This window comes from Primulina eburnea, chromosome 10 (genome assembly GCF_022965805.1).
Source record: "Primulina eburnea isolate SZY01 chromosome 10, ASM2296580v1, whole genome shotgun sequence".
Lineage (NCBI taxonomy): Eukaryota > Viridiplantae > Streptophyta > Magnoliopsida > Lamiales > Gesneriaceae > Primulina > Primulina eburnea.
Window position 1 is genome coordinate 2,639,375 of NC_133110.1, and position 12,924 is coordinate 2,652,298.

At 32.9% G+C, this 12,924-nt stretch overlaps 1 pseudogene; it reads left to right on the forward strand.

Moving 5' to 3' along the window:
* The first annotated feature begins 8,211 nt into the window (after positions 1-8,211).
* LOC140803677 (solute carrier family 40 member 1-like) lies at positions 8,212-10,468 on the forward strand (annotated as a pseudogene).
* Positions 10,469-12,924: the final 2,456 nt, after the last annotated feature.

The following is a 12,924-nucleotide window of genomic DNA, read 5'->3' on the forward strand; positions in this document are numbered from 1 at the left end:
AAAAAAAATTGTAAAATGAAAAGCAATCGGGGGCTACAAGTTGGGCGTCCAAATGGTTTAAAAAGTGGTCCGTTAATCCTCTCCCTATACAGTACTACTACACAAGTAATGTTTTTTTAGCCGTTTACGAGTTTGTTATAATTGGTTTTCGAGTTCGAGAAATCGTTTCAAATTTGAAATTTGGTGTCCGATATTTTATAAAGAATCGATAATAATTATACATTAGTATTTTTCTGGGTAAATTACATCATCGTTTGATGAATTGCTTCTTTTTTTATGGTTGATCCCTGATATCCATACCTACAATCTGCACGTCAATTGTTTATGTATGCAAAATAAGATAGAGGATGGAGTTAAAATGTTGGGTTCAAGGAAGAGTTGGGATGTGCACTAAGTCGAGTACGTATATTAGTCTTGATTCTTGAAGGCATTATGCGAAGCCGGGGAACTGGATTAGGATAGAGTGAGGGAGGTGATGAACAGAATGAGAAAGAAAGGGGTCAATCTTAATTCAGAATCTTATCAGATTATCATCCACGGGTTGATTAGCTATGGTGATATTAACGAAGCTTAATTGTAGTTTGTTTAAGGAAATGTTAGATGATTATAACTATGTTCTTCAGCCAATGTCTTTGAATAGAATTATCTGTCGGTTGTGCAAAATGGGATTGTTTTCCAATGCCAGAACTTCTAAATGAATTAAGTTGGTTTCAAGGGATGTCGATCCTAGAACCCAAGGCTTTAATGATAGGGATTTTGGCCGGAAAATTTGTGATATCTCGGAATCGAAATTCTCATTCAAAAGCTCCTCTAATGCATATCGAAATATTTGGAGCTGAGAATGAAAATTCCCAGTCGATAAGTGTAACTAAAAGAATAATATATTGGAAACCATTTCAAATGCTAACACGTCGATTCACTCTTACAAAGTGCAGAAGAATTAAAATGCAGTGTGGCAAAGTGCCAATTATCTGTCTTTTTTCCTTCTTCATTCGAATAGATTTCACAAATCGATTGGCTTATCGGTTTTTTTAATGTTGTTCATGATGATTCCTTTTAACTCTGGAATTATGCATTTTACAGGCTTCAGTTTGATGCTTGATTTGCCACCCTGATTTTAGAAAAATAAAAATCAGGGGGCCCTTTGAGTCAACATTATCTCGATTCCCACGGAACAATATTGCTTAAAATACCTGTTTTCGGTTACCCATCTTCGACTTTTCTCTAATGAGTTGGTTCAGTGAATAAGTTTACTTTGGATTCTCCAACCACTGGATGGATGGTTGAGTTGCAACCAGACAAGATACAATATGATATAAACGTTTCTTATCGTAATTAATAATTTGAACCAGTTCAAATGTTCCAATATTTTTCTTGGGTAAAAATTATTTTTGTTATCCGTTTCCAAGAGCCTCGTCCTCGTTAAGGGATAGAAATTTATATGTTTACTTTTTGTATGTCTATCGTCCCCGTTTTCTTCTTAAAATATCGTAAATAAACATTTTTTTCCGGTTCATAATATCTAGAGATGATGTGACACAATGCATATATATCTTGTTAAGTTAAAACACCGAAATTCCAAATTCAAACCAGCAGAATTTGCTGTCTTTCTTATGGATCCATGATAAGTGTCGGTACGATCTTATTTTTTGATCGGATGACCCCAGGGATTCAACGTGAAAAAGGTTGAACCCAAGAAATGGTGCCTGTGAATGAATGCGGGTTGGCTTGACACAGAACCAGTTTTGGCTGTGGGCCAACAGTCATGCATCAGCAGGATATATACTAGGTCAGTGCAATGTGCACAAGTGAATGGACTTCACCTTTCCCTGATTTTGTAACATTAATTAATTTGAAAATTATGCCTTATTTCGCGCAAATCATGCCGAGAGCATAATCGATTTTTTCAAGCATTTTCAAGTTCAAATCGGGCTCATGTTTTGCAATCCATCTGCACGACTGCGCCGGCGTACGTGAGAGAGAGTCTCTTGATCAATCATTCTTATACTTCCATAAATTATAACACAATAGAAGCTCACTTATACCACTTTGTTTTTCTTATGTGGGACAAACCCACCGTCCCTTGATTTCTATTCACACATAAAGAAAGCACATTAACACACAACCTAATATATATTATATATATATATATACATAATCCAACAATTACACCACTAAACAAATGTAAAATGCATGAAAAAGAATGCGTACTACGTAAGTGATGATATATTGAATGCATGAATAATAATTCTCATGTCTGCTATTTTTTTTCCCTAAAAAAATTCTCTTCTTGTGGCTTAACGTCGGCCTGTGGAAGATGAGACTGCAAAGCACTAATTATAGCCACCAATATATTCAGTGCCTGCCGGACCCATTTTTGAAGCTCCTCCAAATGTTTGATTCATTCGAATATCCACCCAACCACTAATGGCAAAAATAATATCGAAATACATAGTATAATGCAGAATTATATTATAGAAAGAAGCTTAATTATTTTATCACCGACAATCTTTATTTTCTCAGATTTTCAATGAGACTAAGTTAATGTTTGTTCCAACTTCTATATAAAATTTTCAAATATTTCATTTACTAATTGTACTGGAAAAAATTTTCCAAGCCAATGGCAATAAATTCAGTGATGGAGATGGAGGCCCTATTCTCATAGACCTATCCATCTACTTACAATAATAATTTAATAACATTAATAATAATTTTTTTAAAAAAACAAAATTGTAGTGTCATAATTCTGCATGCATTATTGATATTAATCACATGAAGTAGTTCCTGCATTTAAAAGCAAGATTATTAGTCAAACAATTTGTGAAGATATGCGGGGAAGTGAACAAGAATTAATGATCATGCGTATGGAAGAGTGTATGGTGTCAATTAATTTGAAGACAATTAAATACCTCCCTTTAGTTTTAATCTGCAAATTATGAAAATATTACACACAACTATATTCATATTTATCTTCAATTCTGGCAATAATTTTCATCATTAAAAATATCGGATCAATCCTGGTAAAGGGTTCGGAAACCTACGTGCAAGTATCGCATAGAATCATTCGGTCTGAATGCCACATGACGAACATATGCCAAGACGAAAAAATGATGACCCAGGATGTCGTTCTTGTCTTATAATCTGAAAAGGTTTCTAGCAAATTATTGAAAGATTTGCTAGAATACGACACAAGGGAGATTATCAGATGATTATATTGCCCATGATTGGTATATCTAATCACATGAAACCATACAAGACACTTTTAACGATGCTAATTTACCTGAAAGTGATACTCGAGAAATGGTACTCGCCGCGACATCTCTGGATCCGGCAGTGCAAAGACGGGTTGTTTTCGACTTCTTGGAGTTACAAGATTGAGTGGTCATGGTGGGGAAAAAGGGCACATGAAGAACCAACTCCATTGAATGAATCTAAATGAGCAAGTAATGCACGTGCCCTGCTTCTCCATCGTGCTCAACTCACCTTCTCGAGGTATACGCATGGAGACACCTTTTTATGCTTAATCTGCACACTTACCAGGGATTTCGGACAAGATTTTTGTCAGTTTTTGGGCTTCTCCTTTCTCTGTTTTTGGAGCTGAGTGTGGATTTTATGGCTTGAAACTACGAGTAGTCCACCCTTTTCTTCTCCATTATTTATAATAGCAGCACCGATAATAAATATTCTATAAAACGGTCAATCAGTCAAATTTTTTAATATATAATTTCAACAATCGAGTTAATTTACATAATATTAAATATTTAGAGCATATATATATATATGTATATATATATATATATATATATATATATATATATATATATAATAATAATAATAAGATATTTTCTGAAAAAAAAAATAGAATTATCAATAAAGTAGACGTATGAAGTGAAATCTAAGTCAAAGATTGATTTACGATTAATTAGTATTTTTTTTTTTGCAAGAATCACAAGAACTGCCTAGTTGTTGAAAAGGCAGAAGGAAACCTCGAGGGTGCGCACGAGGAATTGAAAAATATAAAGTAAAAAATTAGTCGAAGTGGGACTTTGATTAATATTTCCTAGCCATACAAACTTTTTCCATTACAAAACATAGGACCACTCATAGTCACTATAAAATGATGTTACACCACAATCAATTTTCCAACGCGTATACACAATCAGGTAACATTTCAACTGACGGGTCGATATTGATCATATCAGCAATACATAGTTATCCCAACGCTCCGACAAAGAAATGACTAAAAATGCAAAAAAAAATCAGTAGAGGATTACTTACAGGACGAGGTTTGCATTTTCCCTTGACTTTTCAAACAATGCTAAATTAAAAACCATGTTTTTTAATTGCTCCAGAAATTAAGACTTTTTAAGACATCTAACGATTAAAATTAAATTTGTAGCAAAATTAGATCATGTGATCTTGTATGATCACAGGGTCGTAATCAGAATTGAGAAATGATCCCAATTGTGGCGACCGAGTTGGCCGGGATTAATTGAGCTTGACGATGGATCATAGCTGGTACCTGGGATGCACGATGAAACAAAAACTTGAGGTTGGGTGGCAAGTCTTGATCTGAGAAAGACAGCACAACTTGTTGTGGCATAGAGAATATCCCTACTCCTGGAGGGTTGGCGTACGTCGTTATTTTTGGGTCTATTATGAATGGACATAACAAGATCTTGCATGCTATACCCAGATTTTGAAATTAAGGTTGCTGTCTGAAGCCTAATTGCTGCAGAAAATCTTCTAAAATATTTGCTGTTTCACGAGAAAATATCATCATAAGTTTCCTAAATGAATATTCCCAACATTCACCAATTCATCCTTTTAATATATATAATATAATAATGATTTATAGCACATCTGACATCAAAGCATTCGTGACTAATATTTATTACAAAACCTCATCCCCGACTCCAAACACATATATATATAGACACACATATAAATTTAATTAATTAGTTATTTTGTAGTCATATATAAGTGGTTTCATGTCTCTTTTTAATATGGGGCGGGGCCTCCTGAAATATGTGGGGAAGAAAAAGATATCGACTCCCTTTCCTTTTTGTGTCAGGGATTATTATTATTTATAAGACTGGGGTAGTGCATCACCGCACATTGTAGCAAGATGCTTAAATTTATGAATCTATTATTCAATCTTACTTATAAAAAATATTATTTTTTTTTACAAAAATATCTACGTGAAGACCATGAAAATCCACATACTTAATTAGTGGCATAAAAACGTGTTTTAGTGGATAATTAAACATGATTTAGTGGCATAAAAACGTGGTTTAGTGGGTGAATGATCATGAAGTAGTGGCTTTAGACATGAGATCATGGCATGTATCGGGATGCATTATAAACTTTCTATAAAAGAGCACCAATTATCGCACATAAACCACTTTTCACAAGCTTGAAATATCTCATATTCCGAAAACAATTATATCACAAAACATTCGAACAACACTCTACTTACTTTCAAGCAAAAGTTTCGTCCAAAAAACAAGGCAAGCAGCACCGAATTCTGAACAACGTCATTCGACCTTTGTTTGAGCCAAGTTCGAGCATCAAGGGATCAGAATATCATTTCGAGCAGTAAGTCATTCACACTTATTTCGAGAAAAGAACAGGTAAGTTGGCTTGTGAGTATGTTTTAAAATAATGATGTTTATGTTATTTTTGAAAACTCGATCGTACACTACACGTTTCATGCCATTTGTTTCTGTATATGTTTCGTTCATCATGATCCATTTGCTATGCTATGAAATCTAGAAAATACATTATTAGGATTCGAATTAAAGTGGTAAAAAAATTTCCGAAACATGACAAGATAAGACAAATTCTTGACACGGTGGATTATAATAACTGATATACAACCTCGCCCCCTTAGAGGAATAACAATTAGAGACTGATCGGAATATCATGGATAAGGAGATGAATAACAGTGATGTGTATAAATTGATACTCCGATGACGATATGTTTTGATGTCTTGTTTCGAATTCTATTTATCTCGTGTATTGATTCATGTTGCGACATGTCACCTTTAAACTCAAATTTTACGTAAATTTCATATTTTTGTGTACGATTAATCCCCTACATACTGAATGTTTCTCCAAACACTCACTCCTTTACTTACCTCTCTAGATAAGACCGAAGATCAAATGGAATTAGGTGAACAACAAATGTTTTGAGATTGGTGAACAAGTTAGAGACATGAATTTTCAAGCACCGGTTTTAATTTCATTTTCTTTTACGTTATCGCTTCCACAATTGTGTTACGCACTGTAAAAATGTTATGATTATATATTAGACTGGCTTTTGGCTAAATTATGTACTACTTGGATTGTTGTTTGCAATTTTTAATTGTCAAACAACGTCGATGATGCGTCTCGGTTTCGAGGCGTGACAATCTAGATATACTTATCCAATCTTGCTTCATGAGAACATATGCATTACATTTTTAAAAAAAAAAAAAAACTTTACTTTTCAAACTATTTTTCTTTATTCACATGTTTTGCTTGACTTTTGCATTGAAGGGGTCAAGTCGGAAAGAAATCATGTCATCCCCGCTATAGTGATTCAACAGAGCACAAATCATACGTGTGTGTAATATGAAAGGAAAAACAAAAATTGAAATGAGAGATCGTCAGTATATGAGTTTGTTCAACTTTTGATATCAAAATAATTGAAAGCTATATAGAAGATTATACAATCAGTTTCCCTAGGGGTTGAAATTTCTGCAGGATCTTTTTCACTCGGATAATCACTCGTATACCTTTTGATCTTTTTCATCTATCAATTCACTAATATTTAGAATACATAGGTTGGATTCAATAAATAAAAATAAAGGCCTATCGCGTCAAAATATTTAATGTTTTTTTTTAATGTACTCAATATGGAGGGCCTTGGATTTTCACATTTTTCTTACTTTCACATGGGATTTTTAGCAGGTTTCGAATAATAATTGAAAATCACTTCGAGGCTATCGGGAGGCACACCAATCGTCCCTGTGTTCGTTTCTATCCGTGCAGTATAGCTATAATCATGACCAGACATTCATACATATATTTATTTATTTGAGATAATTACAAATATACTAAAGATAAAAAACGATTTTTCACGCTTAAGTCCGTACTAATCTCGCTTAAGTTTGAAAAGCTTGGAGCTCGACATCCATGCATCGGGACGCTTCACGCTTTTTAGAACCTTGGAATTTATAATTCACTTCATCTCACCACCAACATTTCCTCAATCAAACCTATAACACATGACCTGCTCAAGAGTTTACCCAACGTGCACCCAAAGTTTCTTGCAAGTCCAATTTCTCCATAGAGTTAATTCGATATCGTTTGATGGTTAAAGAATTTCTATCTTCTTATATAAAATTTACCAAACTTATCGATGAACATGTTATTACTGATTTAAAATTTCTAACTTCAAATCCATTAATCCAAATTAAACCTTAGATTTTGTGTCATGTTGGATAAAATATTTATAGGTTTTTTGGGTTTGTTTAAACTAGAAAACTTATCACATCGCCATTTAGTCTAATTGAATTTTTTATATCTTAATAATTATCATTTAATAATCTTAATATAGTTGCCTAAATTAATAAACAACACACAGCAAATCATTTCACATTAACATGACATACTATATTTCATAATGGGCTTGTTTTAGGAGTAATTCGGGTTGGGCCACTGTCAAGTCTCGAAATTCAATTTTTGACCTAGTTATTGAGACGCTAGTTAATTTTGAACCCAACTTTTCAAAGAAATCAATTTTAATTAACACGACTGAAAAAGACTGTCTATATTTCGTGAGATAGATTTCTTATTCAATTTGTTTTATAAAATAATATTATTTTTTATATTAACATTATTGTTATTTTACTTTATATGGATCCCATCAAACCGTATTCTGTATTAATAAAAATCCTTGAGACCGTCTCCTTCCGAACCTAATCAAATAAAGTAGTACACCTCATCATCGCCCATGCTGCGTGCTTCATCACCACTTGATTCTCATGATCTGATCGAACTCTTCCGCGTTGAAAGCCAGGTTGCTCTTGTGTTGGGCCTGGTTGCCGAGTATGCCGGCATTGTTGAAGAGAATATCCAGCTTCCCGTAAGTGGAGACCGTCGAGTATATCAGGGGTCTCCGACATGACGTCGCAGTGGAAGTAGCTCACCTGAGAAGACAGTGAAATGGGCGAGCGAATGGCCGAGATTATCGTCAACATCCGCGATAACTACTTCAGCGCCATGGATTGCGAAGGGCTCCAGCGACGTGGAGCCCTGAAAAAGCAGCTTCGGGAGACACTTGGACTGGCATTGTTGAGAAATTATGGAGAAGAAAATGAAAGGTTCTATTCTATAATTAGCACTGAATGTGGAGGAATTTATAGGTGCATTGATTGGCTATTTAATTTGACTCCTTTTCTTGTATATATATATTTATGTTGTTTCATTTATAAGTTCCTATTGCCCATATATTTTAAACACAGGTAATATGTAATAATTTTTTCTTTAAAATTATGATTTTCAACTTCGACTCAACACGCATAGTTCAATGCCATTCACGTGAAGGGTATATAACAATCCTCCTCCAGTTTTACGGGAATCATGCGTTTACGTTAGTCGAATCTTTATTTCAGATTTATATTTTCAGTTGCATGGTCATGTATTTCGTTTATTCCCAGATCATGCAATCAGATTCTCCACCTCCAAAAAGATGACTGAGCTTCAATAATGCAACAGTAGAATAAAAGGATTTTCATGAAATCGGTCAGAATTAGCATTTAATTTGATATTCCTACATATTATGATTTTTTCAATCTATTCTTTTCTTGTCTTTTGTTTTGCTTTTTTTTGTTTTGTTTTGGTGCAAGAACTCTTAATAAGCTCCTGATGTACTAAAAAAGATGAACTCAATCATATGAAGAATCGATTTAATCTGCAAGTTGTTTGCACCTCTTGTTTCTGGATTCATAATCAGCTTTGTGTCGTTAACTGCATCAGCCCTGGCTATGGCTCTCCGGAATGTGTTATCTGTGTTCTTGCAATATTGGCTTTTGATATCGGTATACAACGGGATTCCAGCTTTGAAAGAAAAAAGTGAAAGAAGGATATCAAGATCTTTGGTGAGGGAAGTAGATGAAGTTGACTTCGAGCAGCCAGAGAGCAGCCCAAGAGGGACGATAATCGATAATTTTTCTAATACTCCTTACATCTGTGCATGGAAAGCGTATATTCAGCAAGAAGTAGCCCTACCAGGACTAGCACTTGCTCTATTGTACTTCACAGTTCTCAGGTTATCCATTTTCTTGATCACCAAATGTTCTCTTTTCTTTGTGCTCGTTTCTTTTTGCTCAACAAAATGGTGCCAACAGCTTTGGATCATTAATGACTGCTACATTGGAATGGGAAGGTATACCTACTTATAACTTATGTAATTGGAATTGCACGTGGAATAAGCGCGACAATTGGTATTGTTGCAACATTTCTGTATCCTGAGTTGCAGTCTCATATTTCAACACTTACAACTGGTCTCTGGTCCTTTTGGTCTCAGGTAAGCCACAACTTTTCCTTCAGAAAATCAATCATAGTTCTAAATAACATAACCAGCTAGCCTTGATCCAGGACTTGAGTTTAAATATTTGCAGTGGACCTGTCTCTTGTTTTGTGTTGCCTCGGTATTTATCAACAACAAATCCGTAGCGGCATACACACTGATGAGTACTGGAGTGGCCACGTCACGGCTTGGACTATGGATGTTTGATTTATCAGTCATTCAGCAAATGCAGGTATGTGCATTAACTTTGTCACACTTTGAGTCCACGAGCCCTCGAGAAAAATGAGACTTCAGAAGGAATATCCTGCTTCCAACAATTCCCATCTGTTCTCATTTTGTTAAAACAGTATTCTTCTAGCAACTATTCTTGTTTGTTCTTATTTTGTGAAAATAATAAAACTAAATTGTTGGAAAAGTCCTTTGTATTTTGTAATGAAACTATTCACATCCGTCCCACCATGCAATGTAGAACGAGGTATTACAATCACCCTTTTTTTTTAAAACGCCTTTGTCGTGAATTAACACATCAATCCAGTATTTTAAGCATCTAGAAGTGGTGATACTATTTTGATACGCACGGGATCCACAAGCTCATGCAAGTGAGAATCTTAAATATCACAGACAACCTTTTACACATTTCTTGATTGATGCTCATGATATGAGTTCTGTGCTATATTCGAACAGGATCAAGTTGCTCAAATGGATCGATGTGTCGTTAATGGTGTCCCGAACTCGCTTCAATCCATCTTGTCAAAGTTGTGCTTTTGTTACGCAACTTTGCGTTATTTTGGTTTTTAGTCATATTTGTCAAAGCGCTAACGTATGACCAAAAATGTTGATATCATATGCGAAATTTTTATTTTATTAAAAACAAACAAATATGAATCTAAGACCTTGTTTAGAAATACCGTAATGAAATTAACATAGTAGTTTCTCGCTAGATTTTTGATCAAATAAGATCGTCCAGTTCCTATAATACCTATCGTTCAAATCCCCTAAAGGGAGATAAGGCTAAGCGGAGCTAAAGCATTTCCCTTATTCAACTGAATGCATTTGGTTTTGTTATTTATTTGTTTGACAGTAAGAAGAGATTATGGAAGGATTATCCAAGCTATATATAAATATATATATATATATATATATATATATATATATATATATATATATATATATATATATATATATATATATAAAATAGATGAGTACATGTTTTATACATTTCAGACACACATTATATATACACACACAAATTTCTTGTGTTGATAAATGCAATGTACTTCTGCGACAATGTAATAGGGTAGCCTCGACCGTGTAAATAAATCATTGGCTCAATTGATTAGGTACATTTGATTTGAAAAATGTCACGGAGTAACAATAATTATGGTAATTTCGATGGGAAAAAGCCTTAATTTCAACGATAGAAACAGATTTCAGCCATAAAATTCAAGATGTTTTGACAAAGTTATCAATGCCAATTAGATTTGAACAAGTTATCAAATATCACTGACAGAAACAAAATTCACAGATTTGCATCAACGGAGCATTTTTATCTATAAAATTATATATTTTATAGATGAATTTTTAATTACTTTTTTTATACATTTTTTAAAAAATAAAATTTTAGTATAATTTAAAATATAAGGGTATATTTGTAGTTTTATATTTTCATACAATTTTTTAATAAGTCAAGGTAGGACAAAAAAATACATTTTTTCTTACCCAATAATTTTATTTTGTAGAAATTTAAAATTGCATAAAAACTAAAACAGTCTGAAAAGTTAAATTGGCTAGCTTATAACTTTTCAGACATTCGAATTTTCAATGTTGAAAATTAAGGTGAGATATCGGGCTCCAGACGCACTTAATCTCTAACTTTTTTTAAAAAAAAAATTCATTTTTCCAAGAAAATAACACAAGTAATATTAAAAAAGAATAAAAGTATGATTATTTTTTTTGAATTATATAAAAAAATAAAAAGTATTATACCTTTAAACATTATTTATATTCGATTATTAGATCTAGTAAATATTAAAAGATCCTTCTTCAACTCATATATTTAAATATTCCGTAGTACAAAATGGTGTACGGGTTGTTGCTTGGTAAACCTAGTGGAATATGTCCTAGTTTGACAATTTGATGTACCCCTTCGTCCTTTAATTCAAATTTAAAATATGCGCTAAAAAAACTCGGTCCAACCACCTCTTTATTTTATTAGTGAGATAAAATAAAAAATTAGATATAAGATTTTTTGATAATTAAATTTAAAAAAATATAATTTTATATAATAATTTTTTGGGGATTTTTAATTAAGGATAATATAATATTTCTTGGTTCACATGCTTATGAGTAAGGATGATTAACATAGGGTTACACAAAAATAATGTTTTATGTGTATATGTATGTTAAACGGATTGACTCGTTCTATAAATAATATTTTTGAATGAGTCGAGTCTATAGAAAATCGGACTATTTTTGTGATCATCTAAAGCAAAAGTTGAGAGATTCACTTGGCAAGTTGCATGGTATAAACCTCCACAAGTCTCAACCTCCACCAAAGCTTTCTTTCTCTTTTGAGTGCTACTATTATAATACAATAATTTGACAAACTTTATCCCAAAAGCTCTAGGAAATATAATACTAATTTTAATGTTTTTTTCTAAGTTCCATAAATGCGTGTATAATAATTATTTATATAATTTTGTCTTCTTTTTTTATCGATGAAATCAATATTTCCCTGAATCCACCTTACTGTAAATCCACAATATGCTTGAAAAATAGAAGAATACACAAAAAAGCTTGCTTATTTAAATTTCTCCATTTTTTTACTATGAATCTTCTTTACTAATCTTTACTATGATTTCACAAAAAAAATAAAAAAATTATTCTCAGCCCAAACATGTAAAATGAACATCCGGATCGAGAAATCTAAAATTATACATTTCATAAATACATGCTTTCAAATTTATTTCAATACATTCAAATGTATTCATTTGATGTGAATCTCATATCAACTATATGTCAAATTAGGAATTCAAACTCCTTTTTAAAACCCCAAGCACAACTTTATACAATTTCAATGATCAAATCGTAAATCGTTTAAAATCGACACATTGTAACAACAGTATAACAATAAGAAGTAAACATATCGTCTTTTGGTATATAACATGTAATTCGATGTCGTCGATCTCAATCAGCAACTCGATTTCGAGAACTCATTAAAAATTTACTTGTTTAATAATAAAAATTATATTGTTGATAAGGTGAAAGGGACTTATAAGAAAATATTTGTAAATTGAGGGAGTGGATTATTATTGGTGTTGGCGTTCTTATCAGGGTAAGGTCGTAAG